The sequence below is a fragment of the Neofelis nebulosa genome, chromosome 4, assembly GCF_028018385.1.
Source record: "Neofelis nebulosa isolate mNeoNeb1 chromosome 4, mNeoNeb1.pri, whole genome shotgun sequence".
Classification (NCBI taxonomy): domain Eukaryota; kingdom Metazoa; phylum Chordata; class Mammalia; order Carnivora; family Felidae; genus Neofelis; species Neofelis nebulosa.
The window spans coordinates 113,313,544-113,331,968 of NC_080785.1; the positions used below are offsets into that span (position 1 = coordinate 113,313,544).

General features: G+C 55.0%; 1 protein-coding gene and 1 long non-coding RNA gene across 6 annotated transcripts in view; one reads left to right on the top strand and one right to left on the bottom strand.

The window, feature by feature from the left end:
- Positions 1-18,425, bottom strand: part of IQSEC1 (IQ motif and Sec7 domain ArfGEF 1) — a 404,132-nt gene that overhangs the window by 124,290 nt on the left and 261,417 nt on the right. The window lies entirely within an intron of this gene.
- LOC131509755 (uncharacterized) lies at positions 12,695-13,757 on the top strand. Its single transcript, XR_009260681.1, has 2 exons — positions 12,695-12,890; positions 13,353-13,757. It is a non-coding gene; the product is annotated as an uncharacterized LOC131509755 (long non-coding RNA).

Below are 18,425 nucleotides of genomic sequence, written 5' to 3' on the forward strand. Positions count from 1 at the left end.
GCCAGGAGCCAGCCAGGAAGGGGAAAGGGGCTGTTCTGCCTGCTTGGCTTCTGGCGGGGAGCTCGGGGTGCACGGGAGACAAAGGAAGGACGAAGTCAGGGCTGCTTCCTGGGAGAGTAGCTGGCCCATGAGGGTCTCCGTCTGCTGGGAGAGACAAAGTTCCCAGGCTTGGCCAGACCACTTCCTTGCCGTGTGACGGATGATGCTGTGTGTGGCTGGACCCTGTGACCTTCATTCCTCCCTGACCACCTCGGGCTCAGGGAGCCCTGGGCAGTGGTGTCAGCTCTCCATGGGTCCAGAACCAACACGTCCAGTTCTCCCAACGGCCTTATGATTTTATCATCAGCTCCATTTCCCATGTGAGGCAACTGAGGCACAGATGGGGGAAGTCACTAACCCCAGGTCACAGCCCTAAGAAGCGGTGAATGTGGGATCTGTGCCCTGGCGGTCTGGCTCTGGGAGCAGCGAGCGCATGCCAGCTCTTCTGGGTGGGGGTGGGGGGGGTGGGGGGGGGGCTGGAGGGCTTCGGCCCCTCTGAGCGGCTGTGGGGCCTGGGCCCGAGCTGGGTCTGGGGCATTTCCAGACCGGGGTCCCAGCTGGAGCCCCTGCCCCTGCTCTCCACCCCCTACCAGCTGTTCCTAGGCCCAGCCCAGGGCAGGCAGCTGGGGTTTCCCAGGCAGAGCCCCCAGGGACAATGACTCACAGCTCAAGGTCTGCATTCACAGAACCTACTTCTATCCACCCACAGCCCCCAGGAAGTCCCCCAGGGTCAGGTGGGTCCAGATCTTGGCACCCTGCAAGGCCCTGGGCATCAGGAGTAGCAGCCAGTGTCATCACGTCCAGTGGCCACCAGGGCCCCCATTCCACCTAGAAGGAAACTGAGGCTCAGAGGTGGGCCTGAGCCTGGGTCTCCAGGTCGAAGCCTTGCTCTGTCCCCGGGCCCCCTGCCCTGGCCTGGGCGGGATGTCTCGGATTCCAGCCTGATTCCCACAGCGAAGACCAGCAGCTGCACGCTTGTCTGTCCCCCAAGCCCGGAAAGAACTTTCTATCCGAAAGCAAGACTGGCTTCTACAAAGGTTGTGGCCTCCCTGGGAGAGCTCAGGAACCCCAATTCTCTTTCCTCATCGCCAGAAGCTACCACAGCAGCTCAGTGCCTGCCTTAGGAGCTCCTCCACAGCACCCTGGGGAACTGGCTGCCCAGCCTCGGTTTGAACACCCTAAGTGATGGGAAGCTCATTACCTCTCGAGGCTGCCGTTGCATCATGAGCCTCTGCTGACCTAAGGAAATTCTCCCTGGGGCAGAGCCTCACTTCCGTGAGCCACACAGCCTAAGACCTCCATTCAAGAGTTTGTCTGGTCTGTGCTGCTGGTGAAAGTTTTGTCAACATCTATTGTGGGTGCAGGCAGCCTGTTTACATATCTCCACCGGCCACCGTTATATTCACACCATCCACGGACTCACTCACCCACTCAGACATCCATGCGCGTCCCCCAGCCCTCAACCTCTTCCTTTCCAATCATCCACCCGTCTGTCCTCTCTTCTCCCTTCTGTCTGTCCCCTCACTCACTCCCCTTATGGCCCCGGCTGGCCCCTTATCCCCACAGGGTGAAGAGGTATGATAGGCGATGGCAGAGATCCCCTTCTCTTCCGGAGGCATCTTCCGGAACCCTCGTCTCAGCCTCCCTACCAGCCCGTTGCCTCTCACCTGGTCCCCCAGGATTCCACCCATGGCCTGTCACATGCCTGGCAAATCTGACCCTTCTCACTTTCTGCCCCATGCCCCCCAGGCTCTGGGTTCCCATGTCTCTTGGGCCCTATGGCCTCAGGCTCTGTCTGGGGCAGACCACCCCCCCCCCCCTCACTGCCCCCCTGCCAGGCCTGGGCTTAGCACCAGAGCCACTCATCATTCAGAGGGGAGGAGTATTTGTCACGTGCACCTCCCATGCCTGCTCAGTGCAGGACACCGGTCATGGCAGGTACCTCTCCACCCGGAGAGGGGCAAAGTGGCACTTTGGGCCCTGGAGGTGATCTCAGAGAGAGGTGTCATTTTCACACAGGAGGCCGAGGCCCTTGTGGGGGGCCCCTTCCAAGTCCCCGTGTCCTGGAACACACCGCTGCCACCAAAGCGCCTGGAGGGCCCAGGCCTCACTTCCGTGTTCTTCCCCTTGGCTGCATCCACCTGTGTCCACCTCTCCGACAGCATCGCCCTCGGGCTTCTCGCCCCCACTTTACAGATGGGGAAACTAAGGCACCGGGAAAGGATGGGTGCGGCTTACCCCAGCTGCCAGGGCATCGCCTGCTTCTCAGAAGACTGCTGCCTTGGCTTGATGGGGAGGGAGGGGGGAGCCGATGGAGGGTTAGGACAGCTTCAGGGAAGCGCTGAGGGCGCGGCCACTCAGCAGGGGCCAAGCCCTGAGCCATCTCCCACACTCCCTTGCAGATGGTCCTCGAAGGCTCGGGCAGTCTCCACACCTTGGCGGTCAACCTGGTCCCCGACTTCGCAGGGTGCTGGTGGTGCAGTCGTTGTCAAACAGTGGGGCGGCAGAGGGGGTGGCCTGGGGGTGTGCTGCCTCCCTTGGTGATGGTGATGGTCGCTCTTAACATGTCCTCTCCGCAGCCCTGAGGGGTGGCTGTCATTATCCCCATTTTACAGGTGAGGAACGCGAGGCTCCAAGTGCTTTGAGGTTTCCTGAACGTGCTCTTACCACACACTCCGCCTGTCCTCATCACTGAGGGTGGCCTGTCCCCGAGAACGGGGGCGGGCTCCTTATTCACCTCTGACTCCCTCGTCCCTAACACCAGTCATCTCATCGCCCTGAGTCTCAGTGTTCCTCTGCCAAGTGGGAATAAGCATCCCTACCCTCCCGGCTGTGGGGAGGAAAAAAAGGACTGTGTGGCCCTGGGTGTGAGACTCAGCCTCTCAGGGGCATCTTCCTATCAATGGTCATTTCAAAAGCCCCTGGCACTGCGGGGCTTGTGTTAGGTGACTGGTGACGTTGCCCTTCCCTCCCCGGTGGGACCCAGGGGGCCACAGCAGGAAGAGAGAGAAGTGAGGTAGGTCTGCATGGAAACGTTCACACCCTCAGCTACTCTCTCTCCCAAGCCACACGGCCAAAGCCCGGCTCTGCGGAGAGCTGGCCAGCCCTCCACCCTCGGTGCAGTGACTCACACGGCCCACTGGGGATGAAGTCACTGCCGCCCAGGCAAAGAAAAGGATACATTTGTTCCCTGGGAGATGCCGATGCCATGGTGAACTTGGCCTGTGAGGGCAGGACACGGCTCGGGGCCTGTGCTCACTGGAGGGACCCAACCGCACCAGTGGGGAGGGCAGTGGGTGGAGACACTGTTCAGGGAGATGGGGACTGGGGGGTGGGGTGCACCCCTCCTCTGCAGGCCAAGGGAGGGTCTAGCCTCCAGCCCCAGCTGGGTTTGCCCCTTCTACTTATCTGTGAGGAGGGCCTGTGGGCTCAGGGCTCTAAAGCCCCCCAGATTCTGCCTCTGACTTAAAAGGCAGGCTATCGCTCCCCGTCTGCCTGTCTCCTCCACGAAACGGTCACACTCTGCCCCACTCCCGAGCAACGGGCTTGAGGTGATGGTGGGGTTTATGAGGCCAGATGTCGGCCCCCTCCCCGCTCTCTGGATCTCCGTGCAGCCTCCCCAGTGCTCTGCCTGCCTTCGGCCCGCCTCCTGCTGTCCATCATCAGGTTCCTTCTAACACCCGACATCCTCCCTGCTGCTGGCCGTGGTCTCCTCCTGGCCAAACCACAGCTGGGCAGGCAAGACCTCTTGCCATCTGCCACCCACATGGAGCTTGCTGATCCCCACAAGTGGTCCAGCCACACCCCAGCCCTCCTGGCTCCAAGCCTACCCACTCTGGATAGGAGCTCTGCATACCTGGGCCCGCTCTGCTCCAAATGCCCTGCAGACGGGACTGTCTACTTTGCTCTGGGCCCATGGATTGAATCACCAGGCTCCCATACCCTCTGTTACCTGTTGGCTGTGGCCAGTGGGAGACCCTGGCAGGAGGGCAGGAGGCAGAGGAGCAGGGGTGTGGTCAGGGCACTCACTGCCCCTCTGCGGCCACAGTGCCTGGCAGGTGGCCTTTTCCACACAGCTCTCTCTCTCTCTCTCTCTCTCTCTCTCTCTCTCTCTCTCTCTTTCCCCTGCTGCACGTAACTACTGTCTCCCCACCCTCAGGGCCTGGGATGTAAGGCCTCCCCACCATTGCACGCGGCCCCACTGTGGCCGGCATTGCACGCACACACTTCTGGTGAACCCTCCATACACGTTGGAAGGTGGCCCTTCCAAGGCCATCACCTCTAGGTGTTCCTTCATCCAGTCAACACGTCTTGACTGCCTCACTGTGCGGGATGCCACTCGAGGACCCGGCGAGGAAGACCGTGAAGCCAAGCAGGGCTGATGTCTGGTGTGGGAGGAACAACCAGCATGAAGCACATAAATGAACCCGATAAGCCTTCCGGGGCTCCCGCCTCTTCCGCCCCACATCCTCTCCAGTCCCTGAGCCTGGGCTACAGCCAGTCTTTACCTTGCATGGCCATCGCCTGTGTCTTCATCCCTTTCCCTCCCTGCTCTGGGAGCCCGTGGGAGGCGGGGCAAATACCCACAGAGCTTAGCTCTTTGCACACCTCCCCACACCCTGAGTAATGGCACTCATTATCATCTGCCTCTTTTACAAATTAACACACTGAGGTTCAGATGCCTTGTCCAGAGTAACCTCTAAGCCCAGCTCCGCCCATCCAACTCTGAAGCCAGAGCTCTTTCTCCTGCCTCAAGCTGCAAGCAAAATGAATCACCCATCATGTATATTGAGAGACTTCCCGTGGTGCCCAGAGCAGGGCCAGGCGTGAGGCAGGCACTCGATGCATGCCAAGTTGGCTGAATGTTGAAACCCTTAACCTTCCTGCCTCTTAAGCAGTGTTTGTCTTACGAAGAGGATGCACAGGGATGCCCCTATTTTTCAGATGGGAAAATGGAGGCCCGAGGTGGTTAAGAGCCTTGGCTCACGGGTGATCATTGCTGGGCTCCCAAGCCCCTGGGCATCTGGCCAACCTGACTCCTGCCACCTTGTCTCAGGCCCAGGAGGCCACTAATGGCTGAGGGTGCAGGCAGAGCAGGCCACCGACTCAGGTCACGTGTTGAGGAAGAAGCCAGAGAAAGAGCTTTGCCCCACCCATCTTGGGGAGCATGAGGCACATTGTGTCCAAGGTCCCCGACTGGGTGCGCAGGGTCTCACTTGGCTTGTGGTGCAGACGGGAGACTCTGGGGGGCAATGACAGAAGCAAGGATCAGGGAGCAGCTGGTGCCTGGACCCGGGGGGTGGCCCAGATGGTGGGGACAAGTCACTGAAACGTTCTCAAAGCAGAGAGCCAGTAGGGATTGCTGATGGATACAATAAGGGGTGAGACAGAAAGTCCAGCCAGAGATGATGCCTGGGTTTCTAGCCTGAGCCACTGGGCTATTGGAGGTTCCACGGACGGCGAAGGGGACATGGGGACGGCTTGTGGGAAGAGGTGGGGAGGATGGTCAGGTGGGACGGAGGGGTGGGAACCACGCAGTCTAAACAGACAACTGTTGCTCTGTAGGAATGGGGGCTCTGTTTTCTCAGAAGTCAGAAATCCAGATTTTCCCCTGAAAGCTCTCGGTTTTTACACGTCTGCAATAAATTCAAACTTAAAATGCCCTGTTCGGGCTAATTCCACGCAGGCCAAATAAAGTCCATTTGTGGGTGTCTGGCTCGTGGGTCACCGCCTCTTGAACTCTCAAGAGTTCCTTCTCGCCCGCCAAGGCTCTCTGAGCTGCCATGTCCTACCGGAGGCTGCCATGACTGGTCCAGCTCCAGAGATGCCAGGGTGGACATGGGATTTGCTCCTCAGTGTCTCAGGCCCTGGCAGACAATTTGGCCCCGAGAAGGAGTTAATAAAAGAGTGTGTGCTGAATGAAGGAATAGCTCTTTCCCTTGACCTGTCTGTCTGCCTTTTTCTTTTGTAACAATGTAAGTGAGGAAACCGAGGCCCAGAGAAAGGACGCGGCCTGCCTTGGGTGAGGTCTGGGGCCAGGACCTGCTCACCATCCAGCCTCTGTGTGTCACCTGCCCCTGAGACTGGGTGGGGGCAGGAAGTACAAAGACGGCACCACGAGCTTATCGAGTTTTGCCAGCGGAGGGAAAGCCAGGACCCTGGGAAGCTCCTAAGTGTCGGGGTGGGTGGGGGGAGACTGTTCCAGGAACGTGCCTGGTATGGTGGATGCCCGCTGGGATCTGGGCAGAGCCAGACCTCAGGGCTAGGACTGGATACCGCTGCAGGCAGCCTGGCTGTGGGACAGGTGGAGCCCCAAGGGGCGGGGTCTGACATCAGCCATCATTCCCAGCGACAGCCAGTCCTCCTGGCTTCTCTGTTCTGGGACTTCTGACTCCGTTCTCTCTGGGCCCTGGCGAAGGCAGATAGTACCGGGGCCTTTAAGGTTGGTGCCCTGATCTGCCATGTAGGGAAATCAGACAGTTGAAACGATGGAGGTCCAACTCCCATTCCCTAATGTTGGAGATGGAGAAACGGAGTCACGGAGGGGTTAAGTGACTTACTTAAGATCACACAGCCGGGGAGCAGAAGATCTGGGACTCTGAACAGGGGTCCTGACTAAGACCTGTATCCTCTCCACACCACTGAGTTGCACTGGCCGGGGCGGGGGGGGGGGGGGGGTCTTTATAAACCATTCCTGATACCCGCCCGGCCCCCAATGCCTCAGTGTCTTCATCTGCAAAACGGGGACAGAACAAAACCTGCCTCGGGGGTGTTTTGTGAATAGCAAGTGCATCCAAGGAGCCGATGCTGTGTGATCGTGCTTTGAGAAGTTCACGAAGGATCATGAACGGAAAGCAATGCTCTCTGGAGCTTCTGGTCTCTCAAGTCGCTGGGTGTGACAACCACCAAAACCTCCAGGGAGAGACATCTCACTGTCATCTAATAACAATAACACTGGGAGTTATCGAGTGCTTACTGTAGCCAGTGCCCTACATGTGATTACCTCACTGAATCCTTAAGCCCCTCCTTGAGGTAGGTACCGTTATTACCTTGTCTATAGAGTGGAGAAACTAAGGCACCGAGAGGCTGACCAGCATGCCCGGGGTTACACAAATAGGAAATGGCAGAGCAAGGATTTGGGCCCAAGCACTTTTGCTCCAAAACACGCATTATAGCCACCAGGCAACAAAACTTTCCTCCTCCGGTATGGAAGTCCTCCTCTATGCCTAACCTGAATCCCACTTGCTGCTGGCTGAGCCCAGCCCCTAGCTCCTCCTCGGGCAAAGGAGAAAAGCTGTTCCCTTGGATGCCCATCATGTGCTGAAAGGCCTAACATCTGTGGTCCCTGGCTCCTAGCTTCCTGGATCTTGGCATGCAGGTCAAGAGACTCCAAATAGGAAATCTCCCCTTGACTGACTGTGCCCACACACGAAACTCCTTCAAAGAGAACTGATGAGGACTGCACCACCCTGGGCCAGGACCCCACCTCCTCAGTGGCCTCCCTGCCTCAGGGCTGTTCCCAATCCCGCAGCCCTACCCTGTCTGGGTCAGCCCCCTGGCTGAGTCCCCTCCGTTTCCTTCCTCTGTTCACAGGCAGTTCCCAGCTCCAATGTCACCCCACCCTTATGCTGCAGACTCTCTCTGTGGACATGCTGATAGTTCATTTAATGCATGAATGAATTATACTCAGGTCATGATCTTGTGGTCTGTGGGTTCGAGCCCGGCATCGGGCTCTGTGCTGACAGCTCAGAGCCTGAAGCCTGCTTTGGAGTCTGTGTCTCCCTCTCTCTCTGCCCCTAACCCACTCACATTCTCTCTGCCTCTCTCAAAAATAAATAAACATTAAAAAAAAAAGTTTAAAAACAGTGCACGAAAAAACCAAACTAACTGGCTTTCACTACTGAATACATTTATTTTAAAAGGAAACTTTATATCACTCCCCCAAATGGAAAACTCATATCACTTGCTGAAGTAGAGGTTACCATGAAAACAAGACAATGTTATTCAATTTCAGGCAGATACTGTTTCCTGCCGAAGGCGCTGGGCTTAAAATCTGCCCCGTCTTTGTTCTGAAGAAGCCAGGGGAGAGAAGTGAACCCACTCTCCTTGTGGGCCCACTGTCTGGGGACAGTGTCCTGACAGGTCAGGTGCACGAAACACATTTTCTTCTGCTCTTTCCTCCTTCAGGGACAGAGCAGTGAGGGGCCTGGCAATCCCGGCAGCAGAGAGGATCTCAGCTGGGGGACACTGAGACGGTGCAGCAGCCTGCGGCTTTCTGCATCACACAGTCCAAAAGCTTTAGAGCTGGGGTCAAGATGAAGAAATGGAAGGCCAGAGTCGGGTGGGACACTGCCCAAGGTCACTTGGCAAGTCTGAGGGGGAAACCAGGAAGGACAAGACTCGGGTTTTTTTGACCTGCAGCCCTACTGTGTGCCAGGCACAGAGGATGGAGGGGGGCGCGGGGCAGGGACAAGACAGAGTTCCATAGAACTGACATTTGGAGGGAGGGGGCAGAAGAGACAACCGTTAGGCAAATGGTAAGATAATTTCTGACGCTGGTGAGGGCGATCAAACAAAACTGGCAGATGTGAAAGATGACAAGTAGGACAGGGTGGTGCTGTGCCAGACCAGGTGACCAGGGAGGCCCTCTCCGAGGAGGTGGCATTGCAGCTGAGACCTGAAGGTCTAGGAAGGAGGCAGAGGAGAAATCTGGGGTCAGGAGGCTGCAGAAGGAGAGCGTGAGCAGTGAACTAGCTCCCAGTCACCCCTGACACTATTTTTAAAAGTATCTTGAATTAATTTCAGCCTTACAGGAAAGTGGGGGGAAGAGTACAAAGAACCCTTTGTATCCTTCACCCAGATTCCCCACACGTTCACACTGTACCCAATTTGCTTTATCATATTGTCTTTCTTTCTTCCCCCCCCCACCCCGCCCCACACTTCCACACGTACAAGCACACCCACACCCACTCACACGCACGTACTTTTTTTCCCCCAGAATTCTTTGAGAGTAAGTTGCCCACCTCAAGCCCCCGCTACTCCAGAGTGTCTGCCCTAAAACAAGGATGTTCTCTGACACAATCACAGTATGGTTTTCAAAGTCAGGACATCAACATTGATTCAATACTATTATCTAATCCTCGAATCTTATTCAGAGTTGCTAACTGACCTAACGATGTCCTCTATGGAGAAACAATCCCTAATTCTTTTTTTTTTTTTTTAATGTTTATTTATTTTTGAAAGGGAGACCATGAGCAGGGCAGGGGCAGAGAGAGAGGGGGACAGAGGATCCGGAGCAGGCTCCACGCTGGCAGCAGTGAGCCCGATGTGGGGTTGGAACCCATGAACTGTGAGATCATGACTTGAGCTAAAGTCAGACACTCAACTGACTGAGCCACCCAGGCGCCCCTCCAATCCCTCATTCTTAAGCCTCCTTTACACATATCCAGAGGGAAACGCAGTCTCGGGATGGCCTTCCGAGGAGAACACCCTGCCTGACCCTTTAAAGTGGACAACGCAGCATATGGACAGCTGGCTCAGGGCCAGCTACAGCACAGGGCAGAGCCACATCAGAGCCCCCTGTGAAGGGAAAAATGTGCACCCCTACATACACTTACCCAAAGAACATGCTGTAACTTGAACAAAGTGAAAAGGTTGATAAGGCTTTAAAATAATAATAATAATAATAAAAGAACATATACACGGCCTCAGGGTTCTCTGTCTATTTGCACATCACTGCCAACCCTCACAAACCTGGCCTGCGGGGGACACCGGGTTGCAGCCCCTGTAGAAATGACCGTTCCCGTGGCCCAGTGATGCAGCACCGTAAATCAAACAGCAGCCTGTCTTTGGGTACGATTTGGACATTTGATTTGCTTGATTGCTGAGGGTTGTCTGGTGCCTGCTTCCACCCTGTGCCCGCGGGGAGGGCCTCACTGGCCTCACCCCATTGTGTGTGACAGTCTCATGGTAAGCCTGGGGAGGGGCCCTTGGGCCCACTTCACAGATGAAAACAGAGAGGTTCGCTATAACAAACTATCACGGACTAGAGAGCTTAAACAACAGAAATGATTTTTTTTTTTTTTTTTTTTTTTCTGTTCTGGAGGCTAGAGGTCTGAGATCTAGGTGTCCACAGGGTTGGGTTGGTTTCCTCCGAGGGCTCTCTCCTTGGTGGATAGATGGCCTCTTCTCCCTGTGTCCTCACGCCGTGAATCATTCAGGGTCGTCCAGAGGAAGAGAACCAACGGGATGTATGCGTCTGTGTACACGCACACATACACGCACACATTTATTTATCATAAACGATTAGGAAGGCCGGCAAGTCCCGAGGTCGGCAGCTGGCAAGCTGGAGACCCAGAACGCTGATGGCGAGTTTCAGTCCAAATGCTGGGAGGCTCGGGACCCAGGAAGAGCCGAGGTGTTGGCGGGAGTCTAGAGCCAGGGCTCGAGGGCAGGCAGGCAGGGGGAGTTTGTGCTCTACTCAGGCCTTCAACTGATTGGACGAGGCCCACCCACGCTGGGGAGGGCAATCTGCTTTGTTCAGTCTATTGATTCAAATGTTCATCTCATCCAGAAACACTGTCACAGATACATTCAGAAGGATGTTTAGCCAAAGATGTGGACACCCCTCACCCTGTCAAGGTGACACACAAAGTTAATCATCAGACAGGTCTTCCCTCTGTGTATGTCTGTGCCCTAATCTATTTCTTTTTAATGTTTATTTTTGAGAGAGAGAGAGAGAGAGAGAGAGAGAGCGAGTATGAGCAGGGGAGGGGCAGAGAGAGAGGGAGACACAGAATCCCAAGCAGGCTCCAGGCTCTGAGCTGTCAGCACAGAGCCCGATGGGGGCTCGAACCCATGAACTGTGAAATCATGACTGGAGTTGAAGTCGGATGCTCAACCAACCGAGCCACCCAGGCACCCCTTCTTTTCTTTTTTTTTAAGTTTTATTTATTTAAGTAATCTCTACACATGGGGCTCAAACTCACAACCCTGAGATTAAGAGTTGCACCCTCCTCCAAATGAGCCAGCCAGGCACCCCTGCCCTAATATCTTCTTAAAAGGACACAAGTAATATTGGATGAGGGCCATCTTAATGATTTCATTTTAACTTAATGGCCCTTTTAAAGACTGTATCTCCAATGCAGTCCCATTCTGAGTTACTGGGGTTAGGACGTCAACATATAAACTCGGGGTGGGGGGCACAACTGACCCCATAACAGGCCCTGACTGGAGAAGGGACCCGGCTTATAAGCTTCGGGGCCCAGCTCTTTCCTCCTGTGAGTTGCCTGGACATCTGGGGCCCCTCATGTTGGCATGCCCTTCCCCAGGCAGGCTGACCCACCCATCCAATGGCTGCCAAGACAGGGCTGAGGTGCAGACAATCACTCAGTCTGGATAATCTCACGTGCAAAGTCCAGCAATTGCCGAGACAAAACTGGTTGTTGGGGAGAGCCAGTATTTTCTCCCCCGCCCTCCGGCCACCAGAGGGATCTTGCTAAGACACAAGGCTGCCAGGAGACCTCAAGCGTGAAAGACTGGAGCCCTGAAGCCTGCTTCCAGTGCCCTCTAGATGCACCTGGCGAGGACAGGTGGATGGAGGCAGGCGGCCTCATCGCAGTCTCTCTGAACTTGAGCTAGGTTCAGCTCTGGCTCCCGGATCCTCAAGCCTTCCCTGACTATTCCGCTGAAGCCCAGTTTCTCCAGGCCCCTGACAATTTGGTGACACCGAGCCTCTGGTGTATACGTCACCATTCCTCACTCTGGTCCAGCAGTGCCTGAACGGGGAGGCCACGCTCACGGGGAACACGGGCCATTTCACACCCCACGACTCCTTCCTAACAGCTCTCCCGTATAGCCCAGGGCCCGGCCTCTCCCACGCAGAGTGTAGTGCTGGTGGGGGTGGGGGCCAAGGGGTCCCTGGAGGCTCCTTCCTACAGATACTCCCCCTGGCCTCAGCACAGCGAGGGGCAGGAAATGGCCCGCGCTGGACCCGTCAGACTCGTGCCCCAGACTTTACTTCCTGAGTGGAGACACATGGCTGTGGGCTCCGTGGATGCAGACAGCCTTCTTCACAGCTGGGCGGCTCTCCAGGGGGCACAGCGGTCCTGCTCAGGGGCCCAGCCCACTCCCCCAGCTTCCTTTGATCCTCTCAAACCCCCCGGGAGCGGCACTGAGGTTCCCTTTTGCTCCCACGGGTTGGCCACGGGTGATTTCTGTGGCTCGCCACCGGAGACTAGCGGATCCAATGCTCACGCACCACCTCACTCACATCCTTTCCACACGTGTCTGCCGCAGGCACTGACCACCCCGTGGCAATGGGAAAATCCTCCTTGTCCCTCAAGACCTGTCTCAGCTGCACAAGAACCTTCCCGGCTTTTCCCAGCTGACGTGATCACTCCCCCTCTCGAATAATAACGACACATTCTTCAAATTTACTTCATTACTAAAAAGAAGATCTGTGATGTGTCAAGCTCCAACTGCGTCCCAGGTGTTCTTTCTAAGCCCGTTTCGGCTCAGGACAGAAGTATCTTGGACGGTCACCGGGGCGGACACTACCTCCCAGGATGGCCCCATAGCTGGGCCAGACCTTGCAACTCCTGGTCAGGACATGGGGCGTAAGTCGCACCCCCCTTGGCTGTGGGAAGGACTCTGTGATGCCCCAGGGAACGGACCGCAACGGAAGTGATGCCGCATGCCTTCTGAGGTCATGAAAGGTGACACATCTCCTACGTGGCTCTCTCTAGGAAAGCTAACTCTGGGGGCGTAGCCACCATGGTGTGAGGAGCCCAGGGCACATGCGGGGGGGCCCCGTAAGGATGTTTCAGCCAACAGCCAGCAGCAACTGCCAGGTGAGCGACGGGGTGAGTGGGCGGGTGGGCGGGGCTCCTGAGAAGTCCCGCCTCCAGTCTTCAAGAAACGCCGTCTGATGGGCTGTAGAACAGGGCCCACCCAAAGAACAGAACCACAGGAAGGACAAATATGGTCACTGTTTCAAGTCCTTACGTTCTGGGGTAATTTGCTAGGCAGCCACAACCAGTGGAACAGTTGCACGGAGGCAAGAGGCTTTAAACAATGCAGAGAGTGAGTGGGGCAGGGCAGCCTCGTGGGGTCCATCGTTTGGGTTGGACTGCCCACATTCTGTCACCTTAGGTAGGGCACTTAGCCTCTCGTCATCAGACATAAGGGGAAAATAACAGTTATCTATGTCATAAGGCTGTTGGGAGGACGAATGGAGACAGGGCATGAAAAGCATTTAGCACCTATAAATGCTCAGTGAAAGTAAGGAATAATAGTAATAATTATTCCCAAAGGGACCAGCCAGATCAGATTCCCGGTCAGCCTGACGTCAGAGCCTGCCCTGTCCCCTCAGGTCACAGAGCATCCAGGGTCTCACTGCCAAGTTTCTCCTCAACAGACCTAACCTCACCAGCCACGGGCTGAGGCCTGGGACTTGGGTGTGCGGTGGGGGCACCCCATGCCCTCTGAGCAGCCCCAGAAGTCCTGCCTGTCCAGTTCCCGGGGCTGCATGCTTGAAACTGTCAGCCCGCTAAGTTCACTCACTGTGGCCAAGGCTTAGGGAGCTCTCTCCAAAGTGAGTTTCTTCACGCTGTGGTTTTGGCACACCTGGCCTTTGGTTATTTCCAACAGAGGTGGTCAGTGAAACCTGCCCATCAGGAAACAAGTTGATAAATGGTAGCATCTGAACTAGTCCTACATTTGTTTGTTGTTGAAAAATTTCTTCAACGTTTATTTATTATTTTCGTGAAAAAGAGAGAGAGAGAGAGAGAGAGTGCATGAGTGGGGAGGGGCAGAGAGAGAGAGAGAGAGAGAGAGAGAGACAGAGACAGAAAATCCCAAGCAGGCTCCACGCTGTCAGCACAGAGCCCGATGTGTGTGGCTCGAACACACACACCGTGAGATCATGACCTGAGCTGAAGTTGGACAGTTAACCGAGCCATCCAGGCGCTCCATCCTGGTGCTACATTTGTAACCAAACAGTCACAATCTGCTCAGAGGTGAGGTTACAGAGTCAGTCCGGGGGCAAGTGAACATGCAGAGTTACAATTACTCTGGAAAATTCCTTACTATGGGGGACCCGGGACTACGCAGATCGAGGCAGCCAGTCATGCGTGTCTCACCCTCCCCTTCAGGACGTCCCACACCATGTACACGGCTCTCCCCTTCTTCTCTCTGTCTCCTTCTCTCCTTTTGACACCAAAAATAGCATTTGGCTTTTAATACCGAGTGAAGGCCAGCATGTGGAGACATGGGGACTCTCACCCACTGCTGGTGAGGATGCCCGCTGTGAAACCACCTTGGAAAGCACTTTCACAAAGCTCAGTGAGGCTTAAGACACTCACGTACTGCCCTGTTACAAACCCTGCAGAAACTCTGCAAAAGAGAGCAAGGAGTTATGCATGAGAGTGTTCACCACAGCCCTGCCTGTAACATCAAAACACAGGAAACCACCTGAATACCTTAAAACAGCAGAACAGATCATTGCACAAGGCATATTTGTACAACGGAATACTACACATCAGTGAAAATGAGTGAATGAGAATTATACATAGCAGCATGGATGAATCTCACCAATAAACATTGAGTGAAAACAGTGAGTCGCATCTTGAAGAGATATCTGTATACCCACGTGCATAGTCCTATTACTCACAGTAGCCAAAAGGTGGAAGGAACCCAAGTGTCCACTGAGGAATGGACAAAGTGTGGTCAATCCATACAGTGGAGTATTATCCAGCCTTAAAAAGGAAAGAAATTCTGAGGCGCGCTACAATGTGGACGAACCTCGAGGATACTGTGCTAAGTGAAACAAGCCGGTCACAAAAGGACAAACGTTGTATGATACCACGTACATGAGGCCCCGGAGTGGTCAAATTCAGAGACAGAAAGTAGGATGGGGTTTCCGGGGGCTGAGGGAGGAGGGAACGGGGGGCTCATGTTTAGTGGGGACAGAGTTTTGGGAGGGGCTGCAAGATGAAAAGAATCCTGGAGATGGATGGTGGTGATGTGTGTGCAGCAAAATGTGAATGTACTTCATGCCACTGAACTGGACACTTAAAAATGGCTAAGGTGGGGGCGCCTGGTCATGATCTCGCGGTCCGTGAGTTCAAGCCCCGCGTCGGGCTCTGTGCTGACAGCTCAGAGCCTGGAGCCTGTTTCGGATTCTGTGTCTCCCTCTCTCTGACCCTCCCCCGTTCATGCTCTGTCTCCCTCTGTCTCAAAAATAAATAAACGTTAAAAAAAATAAAAAAATTAAAAAAACCGGCTAAGGTGGTCACTTTTAAGTTATGTGTACTTTACTACAATTAAAAAAAATTTTAAAGCGAGGTGCAGATTGCATCATGTATCTGGGGTTTAAAAACATGTACAACAGCCTTTTGTGTGGACAAAGTTATAAGAATGTGCATGGGAAATGTACAGATGAAATGGGGGGGGGGTGTTGCTCTGCTTAGATTTAGCTCCAGGGGGAGCGGGGGTGGGATGGGATTTGAGGGAGGTCCACAGGGGCCACATTGGTGACAATTTGTCTCTGAAGGCAGGAGGTGGGTATACTACTCTCTATATTCTCTGCACCTATTTCATTAATAAGAAAGAGTACCCTGAGGTCTGCTGGGCTCTGGTGACTGAGGAGAGGGCTGTGTCCTCCCACCATGACGCTTGGCCAAAGCTGAAGGGCCCGCGGGGTCCCCATCCACCCAGGCGGCATGCAGAAGTCCCTAGGAACATTCTTTCATTCTCTGGTTGAAATACGCAGCTCCGCCCCTCCCCCAGCCCCAGCCTCTGGCAGAGCTCCAGGATTATTTTACATTAATTTAAGATCCCTAATGAAGAATAATTAACAGCTTCAAGGGAGCCTGGCACACCCTGTGTTTAGAAGTGGTTAATTATGCATTGTCTGCAAAACATCCTTTTCATACTCTTAAGTTTTGGGTCCCTGTTTTAAACAACGGAATATGGCATCAGGAAAAAAGCCAAGTGGTTCCATTTGCAAAGCCTTCCTGGGGCAAGGACAGCCCCCATTTCCCACGCCCCTACTAAGCGCAGCGTGGTAAGCGTTTTCCTGGAGTTGACCCCTTCAGCCCCTCCAGGGGCAGTGACAGGTGGGCTGGCACGCATCCCACCTTGCACAGGGGCAGGCTTGCAGGGAAAGGGACTCTCTGAGCCCTCTGCTGGGATGAGGCCGGACCATAAAGCCAAGTTCGTATCTACCTGACTGGCCTTTATTTATGGTCACTGATAGAAAGGAGACTGACCCGGCCCTGAGCTTCTCATTTGCTGGGGTGCATAGTTGGGACTCCTCAGCTGGCAGTGTGTGGCCTCCACAGCTGGGCCACCTGGTGAAATCCTGATGGTCCCACTGACACGCCGTGTGACTCTGGGCAAACTACTTCTCCTTCCTGTGCCTCAGTTTCCCTCAGCGGGAAAATGGGATAATCGTGTCCCCCTCTTCATTGGGTTGCTGCAGAGTCGGGGCTTAGAACCAGGCCTCACATGTAGCAGGTGCTCAGTGAGTCTCAGTATTATGGTCACCTACTCTGCCTTCCTTTTTAGGCTCATTCCCTTATATGTATCCTACCCTTCAGCCTCTCCTTTGGCCATTTCTGAACCATGCCAGGCTCGGTCCTACCTCCTTATGTTTAAACTGTGCTCTCTGCCCTTCCCTGTCTGGGAAAATCCCACTTCTACGATCAGCTCAGATGCCACCTCCTGCAGGAAGCCTTCCTTGATTTCTCCCAGATAGCCTCCCTCATGCTCCTAGTATCTTTGTGCCACCTCGATCTCCCATCCTTAATTTTCATGGCTTGTTTAGTGGGTCTGTTTCCCCCTTGGAGGCTGGGAGCTCCTTGAGGACCATGTCCCAATTGTCTCTGGGCTGCAGGAGGGGCTTGGGAAAAGAGCCCCAACTCCATATCTATTCCTCCCATGGCGGGCAGGGGCCAAGAGGTCTCCCACCAGCTCCCCCTGGAGGCTGAGCCATGCCCCTCACAAAGAGCATGTGACCCCCAGAGGTGACTCTCAATGTGTCACTCCTTCCCTACACTCGTCATGGGGTCCTCACTGTGTGCAGCACAGAGCCCACCCCCTGGTCCTGGACTTCAATCCTAGGGACCCTCTCCTAGCTCCATGGTCTTTTGCTGCCACCTGAAGACATCTGCCCTTTGAAAAGTTCTGGGTTTTTTTCCACATGCTTTTCCCTCTGCCTTCAACACCAACCTTCTCCTTCTTGGCCCTGCCAGCTTCTCCAGACACTTCCCTGCCCGCTCAGCTGTCACCTCCTCTGTGGAGCCCCCACACTCTGGTCCTCTGTCCATGACAACTCCTGCCTCGTTCAGCTGAGCCCCTGTGGGCCGGGGCTGTGCCTCAGTCATCCCTCTCACTCCAAGACCCCGGTGTGCTGCAAGGCCTCAAGCCGTGAGCACTCCGGAGAGATCGTCTTGGGACAAGAGAGACCTTAGTTCCAAATACTGTGGCCCCGCTGACTTGGCTACCTGCCCTTCATTCTCCCTCGGCTCACCTGCTCAAAGTGGGGGCTTAATGCCTCTTTTGCAGAAGGGGTGACGGTTTAACCATCAGGTAAAGTGCCCCGCCCTCAGCAGTCAATAACCAACAGCCAGAATACGCCAGGTGCCCCAAGGCTCTAACAACAAACTCCCCAAAGTGGGGGGTGAAGACTCATCCACCTGCACAGCGTGCACATCCCACCTGGTGTGGCCTTCCGCTCAGATGTGGCCGTGCTAATCAGATGCAGGACAGGCCTCTGTCGCTGGCACCCGCCCAAGAGTAGGGACTTCCTTTCTGAGGCAGCCGTGAGACCCTCAGTGCCCGCCCCCTTTGCAGAAAGCCCCTGGAAGAGAAAAGAAAAGCTCCCACACTTTCCCAGAACTGCTCGCATGCTAATGCCCATGGAATTCACAGAGTGTGAAATCAGGAAAAACTAATTCCCTCAGAATAGCTGGTATTCTGATTCCCTCCTCCCAGATCTTTCAAGGCGACCACGGGGATGGCTCCACGATGCCCCTCCTGCTGGCCTAGGCACCGGCGTTTCTCGGCCAAGGGGTGCGAGCGGACAGAACACACGTGCAGACCATATTGTCAGGTTTGTTAACATTTGAACGCATGGTGTTGGCAGCCTGCATCATTTCAGGGAGCAGTCCCCAAATGCCGCTGTTATCAGTTCCAAATACCTAAAGATGGGGAAACCGGGGCTCAGCAAGGGGGAAAGCAGCCTGCCCAAAGTCACACAGCAAGGGAAGGGACTTGAAGTCTGGTCTCCTGACCTCCAGACCAGGGATCCCCCATTCAGCCTCCCCAAACAGTTCTCAAATTCCTGCTTGGTATCCAGGTAGTCATGCCTGTTAATCAGATGA